Genomic DNA, 26,523 nt, shown 5'->3' with positions numbered 1-26,523 from the left:
CAATGTCGCGATACGATAAACCGCAATCGCGATAGGCTACAATCCGACCTTTATCAAAGTCGGAAACGTGATGGTACGCATTTCTCCTTACACGAGGCATCACAACAACGTTTTAGCAGGCAACGCCGGTCAACTGCTGTTTGTGTATGAGAAATCGATTGGAAACTTTCCTCATTTCAGCACTTCATAGGTGTCGCCACCGGCCGCAGCCTTGTGTGAATGCTCTGAAAAGCTAATCATTTGAATATCACAGCATCTTATTCCTGTCGGTTAAATTTCGCGTCTGTAGCACGTCATCTTCGGGTATAGCAATTTTAATGGCCAGTAGTGTACATTGGAGGAAACCCGTTGGCTATTCAAAACATCTTCCACCCGTATCGGAATGGATATATATACAGGTATTGTAAGGTTTTCATGGTTTGTACCACCATACCTCCAAAACAGTAGGACGTTCAGGTAACAATGATAGAGGTGCATAATGATCACACAGTACTCTCTTCAAAGTGGACACAAACCCTTACTAAACTTGAAATCTGGTGACTGTTGTGGTCAGGCAGGATGCAATAGTTCATTCTCAAGCTCACAAAACCTGTCCTGGCCGGGGCCATGTTGTCTTGGAACGCAGCATCACCATTGCAGAACAAACATTGTAACTGGGATGGATCTGATCAGCCCAGATAGTCACATGCTCCTTGGCTGAAATGTACCCTTGCAGACTACCAATGAGGCCAATGGAATACTACGAGCCGGCCGCTGTGGCCGAGCGGTTCTAGGCGCTTCAGAACCGCGCGATTGCTACAGTCGAAGGTTCGAATTCTGCCTCGGGCATGGATGTATGTCATGTCTGTAGGTTAGTTAGGTTTAATTAGTTTGAACCATTTTGAGAATGTCGGTGTAGGGTTGTGGGATAACAGTCTCTAAAAATCTGACCAGACAAAGTACAGGGGGTGGACAATGTATGAAAACACCAGAAACACAATACCTTACTATGTCTAAAACGGTGCACGGTACCACTAGCATTCGAAACAGCTTCCAGTTGTGTCTGAATGGATGAATACCAGTGACCGTATGGTTCTCAGGCTACCACTCTTTCTGTGTGTGACGAATTGTCTGAATCAAACGGAAATGTGTGGATATTAGGACGGCTTACCATAAGGGCGTAGAATATCGTCGATGTTCCACTATCCTGTGAGAGTGACAACCAAAGGGGTCCAGTTACGAATACAAATGTTATGCCATACTGTCGGTCCTACATGTCGGGCTGTACGGTTGGTGACCCCAAAAGGCCTCCCTGGTCATCGGGTTTCAGTCTGAAGTGCGACTCATCACTGAAGACAGTTCTACTCCAGTCATTGAGATTCCAGGCCGAAGACGTGTCTGGAGGTGCCCAAGACAACGGTGGGATATCATCTTGACCGTCGGCTGTTATGATACCTGACAACCAGGAATGATGGTCTGCAGTGCAATTTCTTTTCATAGCACCACCCATTCGATTGCTATCCACAGGAGTATGTCTACGACATTCTACACTTGTTGCCCTTGATGGCAAGTCATCCAGGGTTTACCTTTCAGCAGGATAACGCCCGCATGCAGACGGCTACACTTTCTACTGCTTTTCTCCGTGCTTGCAAAACCCTAACTTATCTGTCAAGGTTGCCGGATCCGTCCCCAATTGAAAACTTTCGGAGCATTATAGCCCAGGCCCTCCAACCAGCTCGGGATTTTGACGATGTAACGCGCCAACAGGAAAGAAATTGCCGTGACGTTCCTCACTAGGACATCAATACCAAGCCGAATAACTGCTTGCATACCAGCCAGAGGTGGAACAACGCGTTATTGACTTGCTCGGTTCGTGAAGCTCTCTCTCTCTCTCTCGAATAAATTATCCAATTCTTCTGAAACTGCTGTCAATTGTTTTTCTGTACATGTACGTCACATGTATCGATTTCCGTCCCATTTGGATAATTTCTTCGTGGATCGTTTTTTCTTAGATTGTATGCCTGTAATATACACTCCTGGAAATTGAAATAAGAACACCGTGAATTCATTGTCCCAGGAAGGGGAAACGTTATTGACACATTCCTGGGGTCAGATACATCACATGATCACACTGACAGAACCACAGGCACATAGACACAGGCAACAGAGCATGCACAATGTCGGCACTAGTACAGTGTATATCCACCTTTCGCAGCAATGCAGGCTGCTATTCTCCCATGGAGACGATTGTAGAGATGCTGGATGTAGTCCTGTGGAACGGCTTGCCATGCCATTTCCACCTGGCGCCTCAGTTGGACCAGCGTTCGTGCTGGACGTGCAGACCGCGTGAGACGACGCTTCATCCAGTCCCAAACATGCTCAATGGGGGACAAATCCGGAGATCTTGCTGGCCAGGGTAGTTGACTTACACCTTCTAGAGCACGTTGGGTGGCACGCGATACATGCGGACGTGCATTTTCCTGTTGGAACAGCAAGTTCCCTTGCCGGTCTAGGAATGGTAGAACGATGGGTTCGATGACGGTTTGGATGTACCGTGCACTATTCAGTGTCCCCTCGACGATCACCAGTGGTGTACGGCCAGTGTAGGAGATCGCTCCCCACAACATGATGCCGGGTGTTGGCCCTGTGTGCCTCGGTCGTATGCAGTCCTGATTGTGGCGCTCACCTGCACGGCGCCAAACACGCATACGACCATCATTGGCACCAAGGCAGAAGCGACTCTCATCGCTGAAGACGACACGTCTCCATTCGTCCCTCCATTCACGCCTGTCGCGACACCACTGGAGGCGGGCTGCACGATGTTGGGGCGTGAGCGGAAGACGGCCTAACGGTGTGCGGGACCGTAGCCCAGCTTCATGGAGACGGTTGCGAATGGTCCTCGCCGATACCCCAGGAGCAACAGTGTCCCTAATTTGCTGGGAAGTGGCGGTGCGGTCCCCTACGGCACTGCGTAGGATCCTACGATCTTGGCGTGCATCCGTGCGTCGCTGCGGTCCGGTCCCAGGTCGACGGGCACGTGCACCTTCCGCCGACCACTGGCGACAACATCGATGTACTGTGGAGACCTCACGCCCCACGTGTTGAGCAATTCGGCGGTACGTCCACCCGGCCTCCCGCATGCCCACGATACGCCCTCGCTCAAAGTCCGTCAACTGCACATACGGTTCACGTCCACGCTGTCGTGGCATGCTACCAGTGTTAAAGACTGCGATGGAGCTCCGTATGCCACGGCTAACTGGCTGACACTGACGGCGGCGGTGCACAAATGCTGCGCAGCTAGCGCCATTCGACGGCCAACACCGCGGTTCCTGGTGTGTCCGCTGTGCCGTGCGTGTGATCATTGCTTGTACAGCCCTCTCGCAGTGTCCGGAGCAAGTATGGTGGGTCTGACACACCGGTGTCAATGTGTTCTTTTTTCCATTTCCAGGAGTGCATATGTACACTCGCGGTTATTTGTTAGAATCGAATTCTGTAGTTTACAATTCATTTCTCTAACTTTTTCGTAGACTGCTGTAAATGTACTTTAACAAATAATTAGCATCTAGTGACTACACTTTATGCTCATGTCTTCTTTTCTTCTGGTGTTCTCATAGACTTGTTAAGGAGTCGAAATCGTGTGTGTGTGTGTCAACGTAATTGTCATAAATTCTCGGAATAGAGATGAAATATTAAAATAAGTTCACAGAAACATTTTTATACAGATACATACATAGCAACATGCACACACACGCACAAAATATATGGTGTGTGTGTGTGTGTGTGTGTGTGTGTGTGTGTTATGATGGTATTTCTTAGATTATATCTATATATAATGTAAGAAAAAAATATATATCGTGTCTGTGTTTGTGTGTATGTTGGTATGTATGTATCTGTATAAAACTTCCAACGCCTTTTGTAAATTTATTTCTTTTGGATCTATGGGACCAAACTGCTGAGGTCATCGGTCCCTAAGCTTAAACACTACTTAATCTAACTTAAACTAACTTGCGCTAAGGACAACGCACACACTCATGCCCGAGGGAAGACTCGAACCTCTCACAGGAACAGCCGCGCGAACCGTGACAATGCACCTAAGACCGTGCAGCTAACCCGCGCGGCAATTTATTTCAATATTTCACCCCTATTCGGAGAATGTATGACAATTACGTTGACATACACTCAATTTCAACTCATTACCGAATCTATGAGAACACCAGAAGAACAGAAACCATGAGCATCAAGTGTATTCACTAAATGCTTATTACTTATTAAAATAAATTTACAGCAGTCCTCGAAAAAGTTAGAGAAATGAATTATAGACTAGACAGTTTGCTACTAACGAATAAACGCAAGTTGCCACAACCAAAAGAATAAACAAATCGTGCGCTTTTTGGTCATAGGAACGCAGTGAAGTTGTCCTGTAACGTGTTTTCGACTGACAGAGGACATACGTTTTGTGGTAGTGGAGGTGGAGTAAACAGCCATTTTGTTCCACTGGATAAACATCGTACGTTTTTCGTCTGAAGTGTGCTTTTTTTTCCTTTATTGCAATTTTCATACGTATATAGATACATAGGTAGGCTGGCAGCAGCATCGTACGCTGCTCTTCAGCCTTCGATTTTCCAATGATAAAAAACAGTAAGAAGATACATAAGGAGTGACGAGCTGAAGTGTGCACTATAGACCGAACGTATTCCAGATACTACTCCTGGTGTGATGGAGTACATTTGTGATTTCATACACTGCATCACTTAATTATCGGTCTATCCCTTCCAAAATCTCACAGAACGCAGCTCCTTTAGAGGGCGTCCGATCGTGTCAGTCGATCATTTTCTCCCTGTCGGTTCCACATTACAGCAGCAAGATCTTGCACTCAGCTCCGGCCTAAGTCACGATGGATTGCTCATTTCAGTAAGAGAGGACGAGTAGATGAGCGGAAAGCAACCGCAGTGCGGCCGTTTTCAGACTTGCCGTACTCGTGGTACTGTAGACGGAAAGTAGGCAGCCGGTGTAGCACTGACGTAACAGCGACGCCTTGATTTCCTAAGCTATACAACCACCAACACTAGACTCTACTTGCTCCGATTCTGCCGTTAACATTTCTAAAATTTATATAGTTTAAATAAAACATTACATTTTCACTGTAAAAATAATATATGTATATTTATAAATACTTAAAAGTAAAAATACTTCCTTAACATCATCAGTGTCACGCTCTAAATATAAGCTATTCAAGTAAACGAAAAATAATATCACCAAAATAAATATTCAAAAAATAAAAGTTAAAAGATAAATCTTAAAATTAGAATCATATCTATGTGTTGAGTGGTAGTCGATTCACCAAAGTGCTTTGTGAGGAAAGGCAGAATGTAGCTTCACGTTTGGACATCATGAATCAAGTAGCCCGATTTGTAGGTGTTCAAATAGTTCAAATGGCTCTCAGCACTATGGGACTTAACTTCTGTCATCAGTCCACTAGAACATAGAACTACTTACACTTGATTAACGTAAGGACATCACACACATCCATGCCCGAGGTAGGATTCGAACCTGCGACGGTAGTAGTCGCGCGGTTCCAGACTGTAGCGCCTAGAACCGCTCGGACACCACAGCCGGCGATTTGTAGGTGTATCAGTGCAGATTGAGCAACGTGTTCAAAATGGTTCAAATGGCTCTGAGCACTATGGGACTTAACTACTGAGGTCATCAGTCCCCTAGAACTTAGAACTACTTAAACCTAACGAACCTAAGGACATCACACACATCCATGCCCGAGGCAGGATTCGAACCTGCGACCGTAGCGGTCACGCGGTTCCAAACTGACGCGCTTAGAACCCCACGGCCACACCGGCCGGCAGCAACGTGTCTACAGTGAATAGCACACCACTTTCAGCCATGTGACACGGCGTAACAACAGTGGTCTTAAAAGTATCCTAACCAACAGGGATAGTGGACGAGTGTGATGTCTTGTCTATGACAATCAGTCTCACGTGAATGTTCCCCAGAACACAATGGAGCCGTCGCCAGATTGTCTCCGTCCCGCAGTACAGGTGTAAAGCAGCTGTTCCCCTGCGAGAGCACGGATTCGTGCTCTACCAGGGGAATAGCTGCTTGACACCTGTACATTGTACTCTGGTCATTCATGGATCCAGTGGACCTCGTGCAAAGTACCGTGACGGCAAAGGAGTATCGTACACTGCTTTGCAGACCATGTACGCCCCTTTCCGACGATATTGTTTCCCAAGAGCAGTGACATTTTTCAGCAAGATAATGCGCCATGTCACAAGGCCAACTGAGTGATGGGGAGTGGTTCGAGGAAGACGGTACCGAGCTCCTGTTGATGTGTTGGCCCCACCAACTCAGCAGATCTGAACCCGATCGAATACATCTGGGATGTGACTGAACGTGGGATCAGAGCTCATCGCCCCCCTCCAAGGAATTTGATGACTTGTGTGTACAGACCTATTAAGGCATCACTGCTTCCATGCCACGACGAGTCACCAAAGCTGGACATTCCGGCTATAAGGTGGATGACCATACTGTTCCGGCTGATCAAGGTGTCTGGATTCATCAGACCGCGCAATGCTCTACCGCTGCACAACGTCCAGTGCCTATCTTCGAATGACCATTTCATTCACAGTTGCCGATGTCGTGGTGTTAGCATTGGCCCATCGTTAGGAGCATTCGGTGCACTGTGTGTTCAGACACACTTGTACTCTGCCCAGCATTAGTTCCGCCACAGCCGTCTGTCCTCTTTTACCAGTCTGCCCAGCCTACGGTGTCCGACATCTGTAGTGAGGGATGGCCGCCCAACCCCGCGACATCTGGACGTGATTTCACCTCGATTTCGCCACGTGTTGAAGACACCCTCCACAGCACTCCTCGAACATCATGCAAGTCCTGCAGTTTCTGAAATGCTCCTGCCGAGCTTCCGGGTCATCACAATCTGCCCTCGGTCAAAGTCACATAGATCGCATACCTTCCTCTCTCTACCGACGAACAGAAAGCCCACTGGTATGAAACTCCCTGGCAGACTAAAACTGTGTGCCGGACCGAGACACGAACTCGGGACCTTTGTCTTTCGCGGGAAAGTGCTCTACCAAGATGTGAAGCTGTGAGGAGGGGGCGTTAGTCGTGCTTCGGTAGCTCAAATGGTAAAGCACTTGCCCGCGAAAAGCAAAGGTCCCGAGTTCCAGTCTCGTGGCTCTGCCCTTCGATCCCTGCGAAACCCTACATTTCAGCAGGATAATGCACGACCGCGTGTTGCAGGTCCTGTACGGGCCTTTCTGGATACAGAAACTGTTCGACTGCTGCCGTGGCGAGCACATACTCCAGATCTCTCACCAACTGGAAACGTCTGGTCAATGGTGGCCGAGCAACTGGCTCGTCACAATACGCCAGTCACTACTCTTGATGAACTGTGGTATCGTGTTGAAGCTGCACAGACAGCTGTACCTGTACACGCCATTCAAGCTTTGACTCAATGCCCAGGCGTATCAAGGCCGTTATTACGGCCAGAGGTGGTTCTTCTGGGTACTGATTTCTCAGGATCTATGCACCCACATTGCGTGAAAATGTAATCACATGTCAGTTGTAGTATAATATATTTGTCCAATGAATATCCGTTTATCATCTGTATTTCTTCTTGGTGTAGCAATTTTAATGGCCAGTAGTGTATCTTTGGGGACCTGTCGGTACCTTCCGGAACCTCGCCAACACTCTCCTTTCTCGTCTCGCAGTGGTCCACGCTTCTAAACGTGGTTACTCAGGTGATGTGACTGGTCAGTGTGTCAGTACCTTGAATAAGATCGTCACTGTGATTTCCTCATCTCTTCCAATCCGGCAGAGAAAATAACATGCATTCTCCTGGCTACATGTACACAAACCTACATTCCATAGTAATTACGGTCGTGATTACGTTTCCCATTGCAGTCTGTTCTTTTTTCTATGTGTTTTCTTTCCTTTCATTTGTATGCACTGCTGGTTCAGCAGTATCATCTTTTAATTGCTTATGGATTACAAAACTGCTCATATAATTGCTAATTGTAAAAATTACTTTTCATACTAGTTGGAAGCTTGGTTTTGAAAATCCTATTTTCTTTAATCAAAATGCTACAAGTCTTTACTACACTACTGGTCACTAAAATTGCTACACCAATAAGAAATGCAGATGATGAATGGGTATTCATTGGACAAATACATTATACTAGAACTGACATGTGATTACATTTTCACGCAATTTGGGTGCACAGATCCTGAGAAATCAGTACGCAGGACAACCACCTCTGGCCGTAATAACGGCCTTGATACGCCTGGGCATTGAGTCAGACAGAGATTGGATTACGTGTACAGGTACAGCTGCCTATGCAACTTCAACACGATACCACAGTTCATCAAGAGTAGTGACTGGCGTATTGAGACGAGCCAGTTGCTCGGACACCACTGACCAGACGTTTTCAGTTGGTGAGAGATCTGGAGAATGTGCTGGCCAGGGCAGCAGTCGAAGGTTTTCTGTATCCAGAAATACCTGTATAGGACGTGGAACATGCGGTCGTGCATTATCCTACTGAAATGTAGGGTTTCGCAGGGATCGAATGAGGGGTAGAGCCACGGGTCGTAACACATATTAAATGAAAGAGCCGTCAATGCGAACAAGAGGTGACCGAGACGTGTAACAAATGGCACTCCATACCGTCACGCCGGGAGATACACGCTTCCAATGTGCTTTCACTGAGATGTCGCCAAACACGGATGCGATCATCACGATGCTGTAAACAGAACCTGGATTCATCCGAAAAAGTTACGTTTTCCTATTCGTGCACCCAGGTTCGTCGTTGAGTACACCATCGCAGGCGCTCCTGTATGTGATGCAGCGTCAAGGGTAACCGCAGCCACGGTCTCCGAGCTGATAGTCCGTGCTGCTGCAAACGTCGTCGAACTGTTGGTGCAGATGGTTGTCGTCTTGCAAACGTCCCCATCTGTTGACTCAGGGATCGACACGTGGCTGCACGATCCGTTACAGCCATGAGCATAAGATGCCTGTCATCTCGACTGCTAGTGATACGAGGCCGTTGGGATCCAGCACGGCGTTCCGTATTACGCTCCTGAACCCACCGATTCCATATTCTGCTAACAGTCACTGGATCTCGACCAACGCGAGGAGCAATGTCGTGATACCATAAACCGCAATCGCGATAGGCTACAATTCAACCTTTATCAAAGTCGGAAACGTGACGGTACGCATTTCTCCTCCTTACACGAGGCATCACAACAACGTTTTAGCAGGCAACGCCGGTCAACTGCTGTTTGTGTATGAGAAATCGGTTGGAAACTTTCCTCATGTCAGCACGTTGTAGGTGTCGCCACCGGCGCCAGCCTTGTGTGAATGCTCTGAAAAGCTAATCATTTGCATATCAGAGCATTTTCCTCCTGTCGGTTAAAGTTCGCGTCTGTAGCACGTCATATTTGTGGTGTAGCAATGTTAATGGCCAGTAGTGTACTATCTGCAGGCTTATTATTAAGCAACTATGGGGGGAAACAGAACCTGGATACATTGCAAGTCGCCTATCTATCGACTCCCAGGTACAAGAAAAATTTGAATTTTATTGTCTGAAATAAGTAGTGGTCGAATTTAAAAATTTAAAACGCTGATGTAATGTACTCATCAACAGGTAATATGACATCTGTTAAAGGCTTGGCACAGTAATACAAGTATTACAGACTGCGTATATGTGTTGAGGTAGCATAATTCAGTGCGCGCAGATACTCAGATTACGTTCATCCAGTATGTGTATGTGAGTCTGAGAGGACCTAGTGACTTGCAACAAACTTTAAACTTAATCGGTAACTAAAACCCTTTCTGTTTTCTCATTGACACACTTACCTTCCGTCAAATGTTTTACACATTAACTCATTTATAAAATAATCTGAATTTTGAAGCTATTTTATACATAGGAATCGCACTCTTTAAAGAGTCGGAGGTTTAAAAGTTAATTATTTCTTCTGCCTTCCACCCAGAAACTGTGCCCATGTACGATAAAGATAAATACCCATCGACTGGTTGTGTGAATACATTATTAATTTGCGTTATTTATTTCCCGATTTATTCGTTACTCACTGTCTGTTGAAAGAAGAGAAGCAGCCAGAAGACATGGTCTCATCTCAATGTCATTTCGTACACAGCGGTTACGTAAATAGTCATAGAGTTACAATTTTCTGTCACTGGCAGAACTGCAATCAGAGTGCATTAGTGCAGTTCGTGTTTCGCGATGTTACCAGCCTTGATAGGACACACAGGGTGTCCCATTTATCTTCAACACACTAAATAACTGTTTGTCCAGATGCAAATTACAAAATGTTTCAAGCAAATGTTCCTTAGCCGTCAGTGGGACATCAATCAGCATGATTGCCTTCGTTGTAGCTCTGTTCTTTACAAAGATGTGAAAAGCGGTATGACTTTTTTAAATGGCACCCTGTTTTTTTTTTATTCAGCAATTCATTTCCTGTGCTAAAGACCTATTCAAAAATGTATCATTGTGTACCATTATCTGAAACACAACGCTATTAATTACATAATACAACACTGACTTTGAGGTCGGGATCACGAACTGGTCCACTTACTGGAGTTGTCAGAAAATAAATGAAAACCAAGTAAAAACGCAACACAAAATTCACTGACTCTCCTGTACCATTGCCCAGGAGTAGAACAGTCAAAGGTGCTCAAAGTGGTGGCCCTGGACACCGATGCACTGGTGCACTCGTTCAATGAAAGAATTATTTACTGCTTCTAATGTTGCCTGCTGAAGAGAATTACAAGAAAGCACGATACGTTCCTGCAGGTCCTCTGAAGTTGTTGGAATATCGCGATAGACAACGTCTTTAATGCATCCCCAAAGAAAAAAGTCCGGAGGACTTGCTAACATCCTGCTTGGTGAGCCTGTTTCCCTCTAATTTGTACCTGTTGTCACGCAGCATCTTATGATCCTGTTATCACTGAACAAGTCTTCTTAACTGGTGAGCCAAGCTTAGCATAAGCATCAGTCTGACGCATCTCCATCGACAGTGTCACGTGCTCTTAACACCCTGAGAAACTCACGACAGATGTGGACCCTATTCAAGGACATTAGCAGGAACGTCCATCGCTCACTCAAATGCCACGTATGAACATTTATTTCGCTGACAGAGGCCAAACCAAGCATCTCAGAGTGGTCATTCAGCAGATTTCTACATTTGCATCTGTGCTTCAAGAGCGGAGTCTGGTTCGTCTATCAGTGTCATTCCCTTCTCTTTTAGGAACTTATGCTCTCTCCACCCTTGCATCATGTGCCATTGGACTTGGCCGAGATTATCCGTGACGCTTTCGAGCTTACTAAAGGAAACTGTGACAAAATGTGCTACTTTTCTTTGGATCTTCTCTGTTTCCGATGTCTGGTGAAGTCGCATGGTCTGAACGGCTGGGAGACCCGGAATGGCAGGTACGACTGCCCAATTGCAAAGATTGTCCCTAACCTTCGAGCACGTACTCACCTTTCCTACTCAAAGTATGAGAGTTGTGTATGTGTATGTGAATATGACATAATTTTTCTGTTTATTCATGCGCAATACGATAGACTTGTTTATGCTGAGAGTCAATAGTACCTACATCAAGTGTTGGTCCTCTGGGGGTATTGTTGCAATTTTCTAATAGTTTCAACCTTTGGGAGTCCTTCATACACCGTATTTGATCAGAAGTATGCAGACAACATATTAGCGAGTTTATTACAGGATGTGTCCACTCTTCGCCTTACGGCTTGAATTCGAGTAGGGACCCACTGAGGTGCCTATATGGCCCATTCTTCCCCAAGAGTCGAAACCAGAGAAGATCATTTTCTAGGACGCTGGAGTCTGGAGCAAAATTGACTTTATGTCTAGTACCAAAAGTGTTCCAGTGGGCTCAAGTCTAGAGTCTGCGCAGGCCGATCGGATTCGAGAATGTTATTGTCCACGAACCATCGCCTCACAGGTTATATATGTATTTTCACATGAACATTACACAATTCGTCATAAATAATAGGTGCATAACATATAGACGAACGGAAATTGTACGAAAATGGTAATATACGGACAAAAAAATAGAAACTTAAAAAAAAGGAATGCAAATGTACATGCACGTGATACAGTCTTAGAACGACTGACAGACGAACAGGAACTGTACAACGAAGTAAAATTTGGATAAAAAAGAGTTTTAAAATTTAAAAATGAATACATATATATCACAAACACAGGTTACAGTTTTCCAGCTAATCAGCGCAGTAGGCGTAAGGGCACAGAATCCTTGCAGAGACTCTTCAGTGCGGGTATTTGGGCATTCGAAGGCTGTTTTCTAAGGCTTCACACTTCCAAGATGAAAGAGTTTCCGCCATTCCCCACTGAAACACTGATTTACTGCATATGCATTGCCCAGTGCGAATTCAGCTGGAGTTGGTTCAAAAAATGGTTCAAATGGCTCTGAGCACTATGGCACTTAACATCTGAAGTCATCTGTCCCCTAGAACTTAGAACTACTTAAGCCTAACCAACCTACGGACATCACACACATCCATGCCCGAGGCAGGATTCGAACCTGCGACCGTAGCGGTCGCGTGGTTCCAGACTGAAGTGCCTAGAACCGCTCGGCCGGCGGGGCTGAAGTTGTCGCTATACCATTCTACTCTGGTGGAAACCGCCTACTTTGACTGTCGGATCTTCTGTGAGGTTACAGCTTCTGACTTATTGTCTCCGCTGTGATCGCAAGTGCCTGCCCGTAGTAAAGTTCTGAAGTTGTGTTCCTTTTCTCACTGGTGAATTTCTTGATTTCAGTCTTAAATCCGTGTGTTCGTTAGTAAGATGCGCAGAATCGGCACGAATGTGCAACGCTGGCTTATCAACATTTTCGAAGCTGATTTATGATGGGGCGCATTGCCATGTTGATCGGTCGTCGGCCCCGAACTGTTCCTCTATCGTACGAAATTTACAGCGTTTGTCATTCAGAGTTTATAAAATAAATAAATAACAAAATAAAATATAATATTAATTATTGTATATGTATGATGCAATTATTGTATATGTATGATGCAACGCTGGCTTATCAACATTTTCGAAGCTGATTTATGACGGGGCGCATTGCCATGTTGATCGGTCGTCGGCCCCGAACTGTCCCTCTATCGTACGAAATTTACACCGTTTGTCATTCAGAGTTTATAAAATAAATAAATAAGAAAATAAAATATAATATTAATTATTGTATATGTATGATAGTGACTGGTTGTAGTTAATATTTGCTTATCTACAACGTGGACGTTTAGTTATTTGGTATCAGACGCTTGACAATGGCTTTTTCGTAAATGCATTGTTATTCGTAGCTGACAGTGAATTGTGACTCAAATAATCGGACTTCGTATTTAAATCATTTCCAAAGACTGCCGCCGTAGGTGCGGACTCAAAATCTCAATATTAGAATAATTTGCCTTCCATGTCAATACGTCGTACAGTGGTGACTGTCTACTAAACATAAAAAAGTTTACACAGTTAGTTAAATCAGATATATTCAACGAATAAGCCTACAGCTATATCATTCAACTTACTTTCATAAATATAAAATCTTTACAGAGTCGGGTGCCTAGTGGGATTGCAACTCGCAGTGTTCTTATATAACATCAAATATGGCGGTGTGCCAGTTAATAAAATATAGTGCTCCCCGCACCAGCTATTGTATAAGACCTACTTCTTCGTGATGAAACATAAGACTGTCGTAATTGTATTTTGTTTTATCAGCGGCATAGCGGTGCAGTTCTGTGCCATAGGCTTTATTTATTTGTCAGAGATTAATTATTTAATTAAGATTTCGCTTTTCCGAGGAAACGGCATGCGAATGTGCCTTTATAAGTTTTCTTGAGTGCGGTAAAGGTATCACACTCTAACCCCGATGAACACCCGCATACCGCAGCGCCACCTACTCCGTATTTCCCCGTCGCGCTTCTCGTAATGTCAGGTGACGTTTTCCGGGCACTAGCCAAATCCAAACCCTTCCATTGGATTGCTATAGGGTATAGCGTGATTCATCACTCCAAATCACTTGTTGCACCACCCTTAAGCGTCGCTTGTGAGGATTTGCTCGGCCATCGTAAACCCCACTTTTTTTTTTACTCCCTGTACTCAGTGCTTGCGTTAGTTGGACTTTTGGTAGCATTTTGCAACACAGGAATGATTCCTTCCACTGATTTCACGCGGTATTTTTCCAGCCACCGTCCCCAAAGCTCGACGGTCCCCGGACAATAGTACGTTAAGTTTGCCCGATCTTAGTTTACCAGCTGTTGTTTTTCGCGTTTCCATTTCACAAGTGCACCACCAACGGTCGACCTGGTCAGCGTTAGAAGGTTTGAAACGTCCTTAATGGATTTGTTACTCAGGTGACATCCACGTTCGAGGTCACGGATCTCTCATGACTGACTCTTTCTTGCTGATCCTGCTTCCCCGCTGACTACACAATACTGCTCGCCTCCTTTTGTACTTGCGGTTCAGCCAGTACAAATCTAGTGGTCAATTCCGCATTACATGCAGGGGACCGGAAACTTTTGATCGGATACTGTAGATTAGAACAAAATGTGGAGATCAGAAGTTGGGCAGCACTGTCTCTTCTCCCCTGCCGACGGCCGTGTCGCAGTGGTAACACCGGCTCCCGTCAGATCACCGAAGTTAAGCGCTGTCGGGCTGGGCTAGCACTCGGATGGGTGACCCTCCGGTCTGCCGAGCGCTGTTGGCAAGCGGGGTGCACTCAGCCCTTGTGAGGCAAACTGAGGAGCTACTCGACTGAGAAGTAGCGGCTCCGGTCTGGGAAACTGACATACGGCTGGGAGAACGGTGTTCTGACCACATTCCCCTCCATATCCGCATCCAGTGACGGCTGAGGATGACACGGCGGTCGGTCGGAAAGTTGCGCCTCATGGCCTGTTATGGAGGAATTTAGTTTTAGTTTTAGTCTCTTCTCCCCTGACAAGCAAATACGACTGATGGAACTTTTGTTTCACTGCAAGATGTCGTGCCGAGAAACTCAGAATTGAAGAGTGTATTTCCAAAGTGGCTTACATATATAAAGTAAAGAACTTCAGAAAACAGTTTTATTTTTAATTAGGGCCTAAATATTTAATAAGCATGTGTGAAATTAAGCACCCGATTTTAGAATCTACCTGTTATAATATAATAAGAAATATATAATGATAATAAATAAAGTGTTTGGATTTTTAGATATATTGAATTAATGAGATTATTTTTTCGGCACTCGGACAAGAACAATAAGCTGGGCTATGCATGTAAACGGCTAAAGAATCCTTTTATATTAGTTTCACATAAATAGTCTTTCTCTCGTGGTATACTTATGCTTATAAATTTATAATATTATGTCCGATCGCTGTATACACCGACAAAATCTTGACCATGTCCATGTTGCGTTAATCGGATCTTCGTAAATTTTTCGAAGTACACAGGTGGGCTTCAGTTCTTACTACATTACTACTTCAAATAATAACTCATACAATCTATCAGTTAATAAAATAATACTATATTCTTCTGTTCGATGCACATAAAAAATACATACTCCTCACTTATCCACGTAGCCCAAAATGGCGGTCTACAACTACGCGCTAAGATAACGTGCGTCTACTCTCACTTACTAACAGAGAGCAAGTCCTTCCTCTAACTGAGAAACAGGAAACACATCTTATGTTTTTTAACAACTGAAAATCAAAAATACATGACGGTAGGCGCAGGCTCTACGCTGGGCTACCGCTTCACCATTTCTCTTTGCCTTTAAGGAAAACGAAAACATAAAAGTAAGAAATGCAAAAGGTACATCACATTGTGAATGATGGAAACTGTGTTACGAAAATCCTTGATGTTTGGAAGTGGAGGAATTGCTTTCGTGTCTCGAGGAGTTAATAGTCCTCTGTTTCAATCACGTCCACTCTAAATAATAAACAGTACTTACAATAATTACGAAATGCAATATTTTGATCATACCATAATATTATTTAATATTTTTCTTCGTTATAATGTGATGAAGAATATTGTATTTCGTAATTATTATAAGTAATGTTTATTATTTAAAGTTAAAGTGATTGAAACAGAAGAGTATTAATTTTAAAGGCACCAAAATCTCCCATTTGATTTAACCAACTATTCGCTAATCAACATCACAGGAATACGTCTTTTTTTGCTTGTGTAAAGAAAAAAAAAGTTCAAATGTGTGTAAATTCCTAAGGGGCCAAACCTGAGGTCATCGGTTCCTAGACTCACACACTACTGAAACTAACTTATGCTAAGAACAACACCCCCCCCCCCACACACACACACACACCCATGGCCGAGGGAAGACGAACCTCCGGCGGGGACCGCACAATCCGTCACGTGGCGCCTCAAACCGCGCGGCCATTCCACGCGGATTCAATATTGATTTGCGGACGTTTTATCTACACAGTAACCCATTTTAAAACAACAGTGATAAATCATAGGAACACTAATCTGATTTCATGCTTTCATTAGCATCTTCAAAACTGATCACATCGTTATAGAAAGTCATAGCGAGGTCACCCGGTCCTACGCGTCTTTTAGAGAGCAGTTTTTGCACATAACTTATTTCTTATGCTTTTATCTTGTTCCCTAAAGATAACTCTCGCACATTCACCACTTTTTCCATCTTTTCTATAGACTGTCCTTGCACATATCTACAAGAATTAAATACACCTGTCCACATTGAACTTCATTTCACTCCATAATAAGTATCTTCATGTTAGTGATTTTGAAGCCCATTAGCGTCACATATTCCACATGACTTGAAGCAGCACCTCTTGGCCAGGTGGACTTAAGTCTGATACGAAATAGAGGAGGCAATCAATGTCGTCACTTTGGAAATAAACACGCTTTTCCATCATACTTGTAGACGGGATTTGCATTATTTTGTAAACAAAATCCTGTTAGCATGACAGAAGAGACATATGAGAATGTAATACACTACTGGTCATTAAAATTGCTACACCACGAAGACGACGTGCTACAGACGCGAAATTTAACCCACAGGAAGAAGATGCTGTGATATGCAAATGATTAGCTTTTCAGAGCATTCACACAAGGTTGGCGCCGGTGGCGACACCCACAACGTGCTGACATGAGAAAAGTTTCCAACCGATTTCTCATACACAAACAGCAGTTGACCGGCGTTGCCTGGTGAAACGTTGTTGTGATGCCTCGTGTAAGCAGGAGAAATGCGTAGCATCACGTTTCCGACTTTGATAAAGGTTGGATTGTAGCCTATCGCGATTGCGGTTTATCGTATCGCGACATTGCTGCTCGCGTTGGTCGAGATCCAATGACTGTTAGCAGAATATGGAATCGGTGGGTTCAGGAGGGTAATACGGAACGCCGTGCTGGATCCCAACGGCCTCGTATCACTAGCAGTCGAGATGACAGGCATCTTATCCGCATGGCTGTAACGGATCGTGCAGCCACGTCTCGATCCCTGAGTCAACAGATGGGGACGTTTGCAAGACGACAACCATCTGCACGAACAGTTGGACGACGTTTGCAGCACCATGGACTATCAGCTCGGAGACGATGGGTGCGGTTACCCTTGACGTTGCGACACAGATAGGAGCGCCTGGGATGGTGTACTCAACGACGAACCTGGGTGCACGAATGGTAAAACGTCATTTTTTCGGATGAATGCAGGTTCTGTTTACAGCATCATGATGGTCGCATCCGAATTTGAAAGCTCTCTGGAAAACTATAAGGCTACATCGCTGTGAACGCACATTGGAAGCGTGTATTCGTCATCGCCGTACTGGCGTATCACCCGGCGTGATGGTATGGGGTGCCATTGGTTACACGTCTCGGTCACCTCTTGTTCGCATTGACGACACTTTGAACAGTGGACGTTACATTTCAGATGTGTTACGACCCGTGGCTCTACCCTTAATTCGATCCCTGCAAAACCGTACATTTCAGCACGATAATGCACGACCGCATGTTGCAGGTCCTGTACCGGCCTTTCTGGATGCAGAAAATGTTCAACTGCTGTTCTGGCCAGCACATTCTCCAGATCTCTCACGAACTGAAAACGTCTGGTCAATGGTGGCCGAACAACTGGCTCGTCTCAATAAGCCAGTCACTACTCTAGATGAACTGTGGTATCGTGTTGAAGCTGAATGGGCAGCTGTACCTGTACACGCCATCCAAGCTCTGTTTGACTCAATGCCCAGACGTATCAAGGCCGTTATTACGGGCAGAGGTGGTTGTTCTGGGTACTGATTTCTCAGCATCCATGCACCCAAATTGCGTGAAAATGTAATCACATCTCGGTTCTAGTATAGTATATTTGTCCAATAAATAACCGTTTATCATCTGCATTTCTTCTTGGTGTAACAATAGGTTTGTAAATACACTCTTGGATTGAGTGCCACCTCTGCTACGTGTGAAGTCATTTCTGTAGTGACAGCTTGCCCTAACGTAATGCCTTTCTGTGTAGGAGTCCCTATCCACTTCAGAATAACACTGCTGCTTTTCATCGCCATCGAACCATAGTTAATAAGTCGCAATGTACTACTGCTTTGTATTTTTTTTTTTATTGTTTTCCTCCGTATACAGCAAGCTGTGTCTCGAATACTGCCAGCCAGTTACCTGCTGCGTTTATCTATTTTTCTATAAAAGTAACAGAGTTTTATGTCGCAGTGTGATCTGTTGCGTTGTGGTAGCAACTGGTCACGGATCGTAACAAGGACGAAAGCCTTCCCGGTAATCTTCTGCTTAATGTAACCGGTCGCCTTTGTCCATGGCGGAGGAAAATTGCAGCTGTCAGCGCGATTATACGTTTAATATTCTTGCGTTCACCGTGCGTCGAGAACTTCCTAGACACTCCCCGCTTCCCTTCACTGCTGCCTGATCTAGATACGTGCAGTCAGCAGCTAAATGTCGGGTTAGCAGACGTGAATGTCAGGTGCGGTCCCAAGCACAGCAACTCTGCGGGAAGCCGTCCTTTCTAATCACAAGTATGACCACTTCGTACTTCAGTAGGAGGACTTACTTCAAATAAGAATTATACGCAGCGTTTTATAATTCCTATTGCGGGCTTCTGGGGGCTGTATAGGGGACGTAGCAGGTAAAGTTTTGATAAGGAGCCCAAGAAGTTAACTGCAAAGAAACCATGGGTAACAGAGGAAATATTTCAGTTGGTCAACGAAAGAATGAAGTACAAAAAGGTTCGAGGTAGTTTAGGAATACAGAAATACAAGGCACTAGGAATGAAATAAATAGGAAGAGTAGGAAACCTAAGGCGAAATGGTTGAGTGAAAAATGTGAAAGAATGGAAAAAGAAATGATTTTCGGGACGACTGACTCAGCACGTAGAAAACTCAAAACAACCCTCGGTGAAACTAAAAGCAAGGGCGGTAGCATTAAGACAGGAATGGGAATACCAACGTCATATGCAAAGGACAGAGCGGATAGGTGGAAAAAATACATTGAAGGCCACTATGAGGGAGAAAAATTGTCTGACGACGTGGTAGAAGAAGACACAGGAGTCGATACAAAAGAGATAGAAGATACAGGATTAGAATCGGAATTTGAAAGCTCTCTGGAAAACTATAAGGCAGAACAGATAGATAACATTCCATCAAAATTTCTAAAATCATTGGGGGAAGTGGCAACAAAACGACTGTTCACGTTGATGTGTAGAATGTTTGAGTCGGGCTGTTGCAAGAGCCGACAAGTGCGACAATTATCAGCTAAAAAACTCGTATGTCCAAGTTGCTGTAAGAATAATATATAGACGAATGAAAGAGAAAATAGGGTATGTGTTAGATAACGAAGGTAAAGCGACCTGAGAGGCAGTTATGACGTTGCCGTTGATACTGGAAGCATGACTAAAGAAGAATCAAGACACTGTCGTAAGGTTTCTCGACCTGGAAAAATGGTTCGACATTTTAAAATGGCACACGATGTTCGAAATTCTGAGAAAAGTAGTAAGTTATAGGGAAAGATAGGTTAGATGGGAGTAATAAGAGTGGACGATCAAGTACGAAGTACTGGGATTAAAATAGATGTAAAGAAGGAATGTAATCATTCCCCCTACTGTTCAATCTGTACATCGAAGAATCAATGACGGAAATAAAAGAAAGGTTCATGAATGGAATTAAAATGCAACGTCGAAGGATATCAATGTTAAGATTCGATGATACCGAGCGAGGTGGCGCAGTGGTTAACACACTGGACTCGCATTCGGGATGACGACGGTTGACGGTTCAACCCCGGGTCCGGCCATCCTCATTTAGGTTTTCCGTGATTTACCTAAATCTCTCCAGTCAAATGCCGGGATGGTTCCTTTGAAAGGCCACGACCGACTTACTTCCGCGTCCTTCCCTAATCCGATGAGACCGATGACCTCGTTGGTTGGTCTCTCCCCCCAAACAATCCAATTCGATGATGACATTGCTGTTCTCACTGAAAGTGAAGCAGAATTATAGAATCTTCTGAACAGAATGGACAGTCTAATGAGTACAAAATACGGATTGAGAGTAAATCGAAGAAAGATGAAAGTAATGAGAAGTAGCAGAAACGAGAATAGCGAGAAAATAAACACCAGGATTGATGGTCACGAAGTAGATGAAGTTAAGGAATTCTGCCATCTAGGCAGTAAAATAACCAATGAAGAACGGAGCAAGGAGGACGTCAAAATCAGACTAGCACTGGCAAAAAGGGCATTTCTGGCGAAGAGAAGTCTACTAATGTCAAACATGGGCGTTAATTTGAGGAAGAAATTTCTGAGAATCTACGTTTGGAGCACAGCATTGTATGGTAGTGAAACATGGAGTGTGGGAAAACCGGAACAGAAGAGAATCGAAGCATTTGAGATGTGGTGCTACAGGCGACTGTTGAAAATTAAGTGGACAGATAAGGCAACAAACGAGGAAGTTCTGCACAGAATCGGAGTGGAAAGGTATTTGTGGAAAACACTGACAAGGAGAAGGGACAGAATGGTAGCACATCAGTTAAGACGTGAAGTAATAGCTTCCATGGTACTTAATGTACCTGTAAAGGGCAAAAACTTCAGAGGAAGACGGAGATTGGAATACATCCAGCGTCCGCAGCTCGTGGTCGTGCGGTAGCGTTCTCGCTTCCCACGCCCGGGTTCCCGGATTCGATTCCCGGCGGGGTCACGGATTTTCACTGCCTCGTGATGACTGGATGTTGTGTGATGTCCTTAGGTTAGGTAGGTTTAAGTAGTTCTAAGTTCTAGGGGACTGATGACCATAGATGTTAAGTCCCATAGTGCTCAGAGCCAATACATCCAACAAATAATTAATTGAGGGCGTTGGTTGCAAGTGCTACTCTGGTATGAAGAGGTTGGCGGGCCACATCAAACCAATCAGAAGAGTGATGACTCAAAAAAAAAAAAAAAAGCCTATTGCCAGAGATGTGCCGTTTGGACGTAAAGTAAGTTTGAAGATCAGACCACTTTCAAATATCGCGCTTCATGGTACACACACTGCTTCTTTTGCTGCTGCCTTTGTCCCGCAGTTTTCCCAGGGTCGGCAGGGTTACAAAAGGATTTTGAGTGGCTAATTTGAAGGCGTAGCCAGATGCCCTTCCTGCCACCACCCCATACCCCCCCGCCCCCCCCCCCCTAGATGGAATCAGTGTACCCCAGCTGTCTGCGTCTAGTGTAAATCATGAAACAGTGCGAACGTGTTTCAAATGTCTGCGGGTCGTGTAAATGAGGCGGGGCGTGGGGACCAGCCCGGTATTCAGCTAGTGGGATGTGGAAAACCGCCTAAAAACCAAATCCAGGCTGGCCAGCACACTGGCCCTTCCTCGGTAATTCGCCGGGCGGATTCGATCCGGGGCCGGCGCGCCTACCCGAGTCCAGGAAGCAGCACGTTACCGCTCTCGGCTAACCTGGAGAGTCTTCTTGGTGCGGGTGTTACAGTATTTCAGTTGTTATATATCGGAAACAAACTACTGAACTCCCAGGAGAGGTTCCATTTTGTGACTGCAGCAACGAAAGTCTCTTGGAGAGAAGTCGGCATGGAGGTTGTAGTGTTCAATCGCGACGCAATTTCTGTGTTGCTGCGTAAATGTGAGGGTGCGAGGGTTAGAGTAAACGGATATATGTGATAAGGAAAAAAAACTGCACTCCCAGGTGAGGTTGCGTACAGACACCGCAGACACGTTAATCTCTCGGAGAGAATTCGGCATGGAACCTTGTTGTGTTCTATTGCGACGCAATTTCTGTGTTGCAGACACAATAAGCTCTGACCTATGTGTTTTGAACACTCGTCTGCGTGACGAAGGAGGTCCTCTTCAATGCCTAGAGTATGGCGCGTACGTATAGCACAACGGCCTAGTCTGCTAGTTGGGAACATACCGATTTCTCGTAGACGTAGCTGCAGTCTGATGAAAATGTCATGTGACGTCGTAACTGCACATCGACTAATGAAAGCGCCCGCTTCTCGGTTTGTGTAAGTACCGCAAAAGAAAAAGGAAGAGACTGCGTTTAATATTCCGTCGACGTCGACGTCATTAGAGATCAAGCACAAGCTCGGATTACGTCAAGGAGGGGGAAGGCAATCGACCAGGCACTGTCAAAGGAATCCCGTCCCGGCATATGCCAGGAGCGATTTAGGGAAATCACGGGAAACCAAACTCAGGACGACCGGGCGGGGGTTTAAATCGTCGTCCTCCCGAATGTGAGTCTAGTGTGCTGAGCGCTGCGCCATCTCGCTCGATGCGTAACGTGAAGCGAGAGATTTCAGAGCGATGCGATCTCCAGACTTATTTTGTATCCCAACGGTATATGTCCGGAAACCAGTATTCTGGAAGTGTAGAGTTCGCCCAGCATACGGTGGCCGATAGGCAGTGGCCGAATTTCGTCTAAAGCTCTGGGCGAGTTCAGCCGTTTGTTGAGTAGCGGAGGCCGAAAGTGTTTGCCACCACTCGGAAGGTCGGCGATAGCAGAATCGAGACGCACGCCCTACGGTCTTCCTGAAACAATTTTATGCAAAGTGTTCAGTAACGTAAAAAATGCGACAAGTGTCTGACAGACTTGTTAGATTGGTTACTGCTGCTACAGTGGCAGGTTATCAAGATTTAAGTGAGTTTGAACGTGGTGTTATAGTCGGCGCACGATCGATGGGACACAGCATTTCCGAGGTAGCTATGAAGTGGGGATTTTCTCCTACGCCAATTTCACGAGTGTACCAGGAATGTCAGGAATCTGGCAAAACATAAAATCTGCGAGATCGATGTGGTCGGAAAAAGATCCTGCAAGAACGGGGCCAACGAACAGTGAAGAGAACTGTTCAGCGTGACAGATGTGCAACCCTTCCGCAAATTGCTGCAGATTTCAATGCTGGGCCATCAACAAGTGTCAGCGTCCGAACCATTCAAAGAAACATCGTCGATATGGGCTTTCGGAGCCGAAGGCCCACTCGTGTTCTCTTGATGACTGCACGACACAAAGCTTTACGCCTCGCCTTGGCCCATGGACACAGACATTTGACTGTTGACGACTGGAAACATGTTGCCTAATCGGACGAGTCTCGTTTCATATTGTATCTAGTGGGTGGACATGTACGGGTATGGAGACAACCTCATGAATCCATGGACCCAGCATGTCAGCTGAGAACTGTTCAAGCTGGTGGAGGCTCTGTAGTGGTGTGGGGAGTGTGCAGTTGGAAGTGATATGGGACCCTTGATACGTGTTGATACGACTCTGACAGGTGACACCTACGTAAGCATCCTGTCTGTTCATCTGCATCCATTCATGTCCATTGTGCATTCCTAGAGACTTGAGCAATTCCAGCAGGACAATGCCCCACACCTGCAGAATTGCTACAGAGTGGTCCCAGGAACACTCTTCTGAGTTTAAACACTTTTGCTGGCCATAAACACCCCGGACATGAACATTTTTGAACGTATCTGGGATGCCTTGGAAGTGCGATTCAGGAGAGACCTCCACCCCGTCGTACTCTTACGGGTTTATGGACAGCCGTGCAGGATTCGTGGTGTCAGTTCCCTCCAGCACCATTCCAGACATTAGTCGAGTCCATGCCACGCCGCGTCGCGGCAGTTCAGCGTGCTCGCGGTTCAAATGGTTCACATGTCTCTGAGCACTATGGGACTGAACTGCTGTGGTCATCAGTCCCCTAGAACTTAGAACTAGTTAAACCTAACTAACCTAAGGACATAAAACGCATACAAGCCCGAGGTGGCATTCGAACCTGTGACCGTAGCGGTCGCGCGGTTCCTGACTGAAGCGCCTAGAACCGCTCGGTCACACCGGCCGGCATCTTGTGCTCGCGGGGGCCCTACACGATATTAGGCAGGTGAACCAGTTTCTTTGGCTCTTCAGTGAATGAAGACGTAGATACAACAGTGCTTTGTATCAGGGCTAATCTCACTGAACAGATTTCGTGTAGTTTACGAAGTAGATTTATTTATTCATTTTTATTAATGGACAATCAGGAAGGTAACTAATGTGGACCGTACTGTAATTACATAAAAAGGTTAGAATCGTTTTGTGTGGAATTCAAACACATTTTTGTTATTATTTCTTAACGTAGCCATTCTTGAAATCTCATTCTCAAGAAAGGAGTCTCATAGTAATACAAAAAAGTAAGAGGAAATGTAGAAAAGAATACAAAAGGAAAAATAGTAGTAACAAGAAACAGGTCTGTTGACATTCGTAAAATAAATGGACGTGGTGACCATTGCTTTAACAGGTTAAGTGAGTTCAGCGAGTAGCGATGGTGTTGTACATCCAGTTTCCATTTCACGCCGACTTCGAGAACGTCGTAGATTCGAAAGCAAGTGGACGGTGTACTGGATTTTGTTTCAGTTGCAGAACCTGTGTGGTAGGTTAGCAGGTTAGCTGCTGCAGATGCAGTCTCCGTTTCAAGTCTGGTTTCGTGTCCGAAAACAAGGTGGCGGATTGCTGGACCCGTTTTCCCCTCATTCGCCTTGTTCTTAACCTGGCATCGATGCGTCACAATACCGACTGCTGCCATGGACAGACATTAGTTGTCAGCACGCTGGGATTTGGCCGAGTGTGAGCAGACAGAAACCGTTTGGGTCAAGAGGCTGAGTTTCTCGTCCCGTCGCAATGTATCCTAGCCAAGAGCGCCCTAAAGCTGCTGCGTACATTCCATGTCCTAATGTAGAATGTACGTTCGGGCAAGCGTGGGCGTAACTGGTAGTGGCTTGGTTTTGTGCCACCTTTGCCTCAGTTGCCTGATCTCATTATTCTCGTAATTTTTGTTAGATGTACGGTCATAGTTCCCATTGTTTATTCTCCAACTTATGTTTTAAATGGTTCAAATGGCTCTGAGCACTATGGGACTCAACTGCTGAGGTCATTAGTCCCCTAGAACTTAGAACTAGTTAAATCTAACTAACCTAAGGACATCACACACATCCATGCCCGAGGCAGGATTCGAACCTGCGACCGTAGCGGTCTCGCGGTTCCAGACTGCAGCGCCAGAACCGCGCGGCCACTTCGGCCGGCAACTTATGTTTTAGATTTGAAAATGACGACGTAGTTCGTTAAAACCAGATATGTAACCCTTTCTTTTTAAATAAAAATAATTATGTTCTCTAACTATGACTTCACTATAGTAGTCTGCATTTTATATCCTCTCTACTTCGACTATCAACAGTTATTTTGCTCCCCAAATAGCAAAACTCCTTTACTACTTTAAGTGTCTCATTTCCTAATGTAATTCCCTCAGCATCACCCGACTTAATTCGACTACATTCCATTATCCTCATTTTGCTTTTGTTGATGTTCATCTTATATCCTACTTTTAAAATAAAAAGGCTATTTTCAGTGACTATGACTATTTAAGTCTATTTTGGTCACACTCCTTACGACAATTATGTCAGAATATAGACATCTTAGAATATTGCTCAAGTGTGTTGTTGCTGTACCAGACGGTACTAACAAGGCTCATTGGACGTATACAGAGAAGGGCAGCACGAATGATAACAGGTTTATTTAATCCGTGGGCGAGTGTCATAGAAATACTGAAGGAACTGAAGTGGACGACTCTTGAAGATAGACGTCAACTATCCCGAGAAACTCTACTAACCAAAGTTTATAGAACCGGCTTTAACTAATCAGTCTAGGAATATACTAGAAACCCCTGCCTACAGCTCACATAGGGATCGATAGGATAAGAGTAGAATAATTATTACACGAGGAGAGGCATTCAGACCAATCACTCTTCCCACGCTCCATACGTAAATGGAACAGGAAAACAATGGTACATCGGGAAGTATCCATTGCAGAGTATGGATGTAGATGTAGTGGAATCGCGAAACATTGATAATACCTAGACGTGTATTGGAATTGTGTATTCAAAAAAAACTGTGGACTTCAGATCCCATTGGTGAGAAGGGTGGGGAGGGGGGGGGTTCCCCTCTGCCCACCAATCCCCCTCCCCCAAATCTGCTGCTGCGGATGCCTATGGGTACAGGATATCGCAA

At 45.1% G+C, this 26,523-nt stretch overlaps 1 protein-coding gene and 1 pseudogene across 1 annotated transcript in view; both read left to right on the top strand.

Moving 5' to 3' along the window:
• Positions 1–26,523, top strand: part of LOC126215237 (solute carrier family 46 member 3-like) — a 366,563-nt gene that overhangs the window by 260,800 nt on the left and 79,240 nt on the right. The window lies entirely within an intron of this gene.
• LOC126215458 (5S ribosomal RNA) lies at positions 14,641–14,758 on the top strand (annotated as a pseudogene).

Source organism: Schistocerca nitens, chromosome 12 (assembly GCF_023898315.1).
Source record: "Schistocerca nitens isolate TAMUIC-IGC-003100 chromosome 12, iqSchNite1.1, whole genome shotgun sequence".
Taxonomy (NCBI): Eukaryota; Metazoa; Arthropoda; class Insecta; order Orthoptera; family Acrididae; genus Schistocerca; species Schistocerca nitens.
This window is presented reverse-complemented; position numbering and strand designations above follow the sequence as displayed.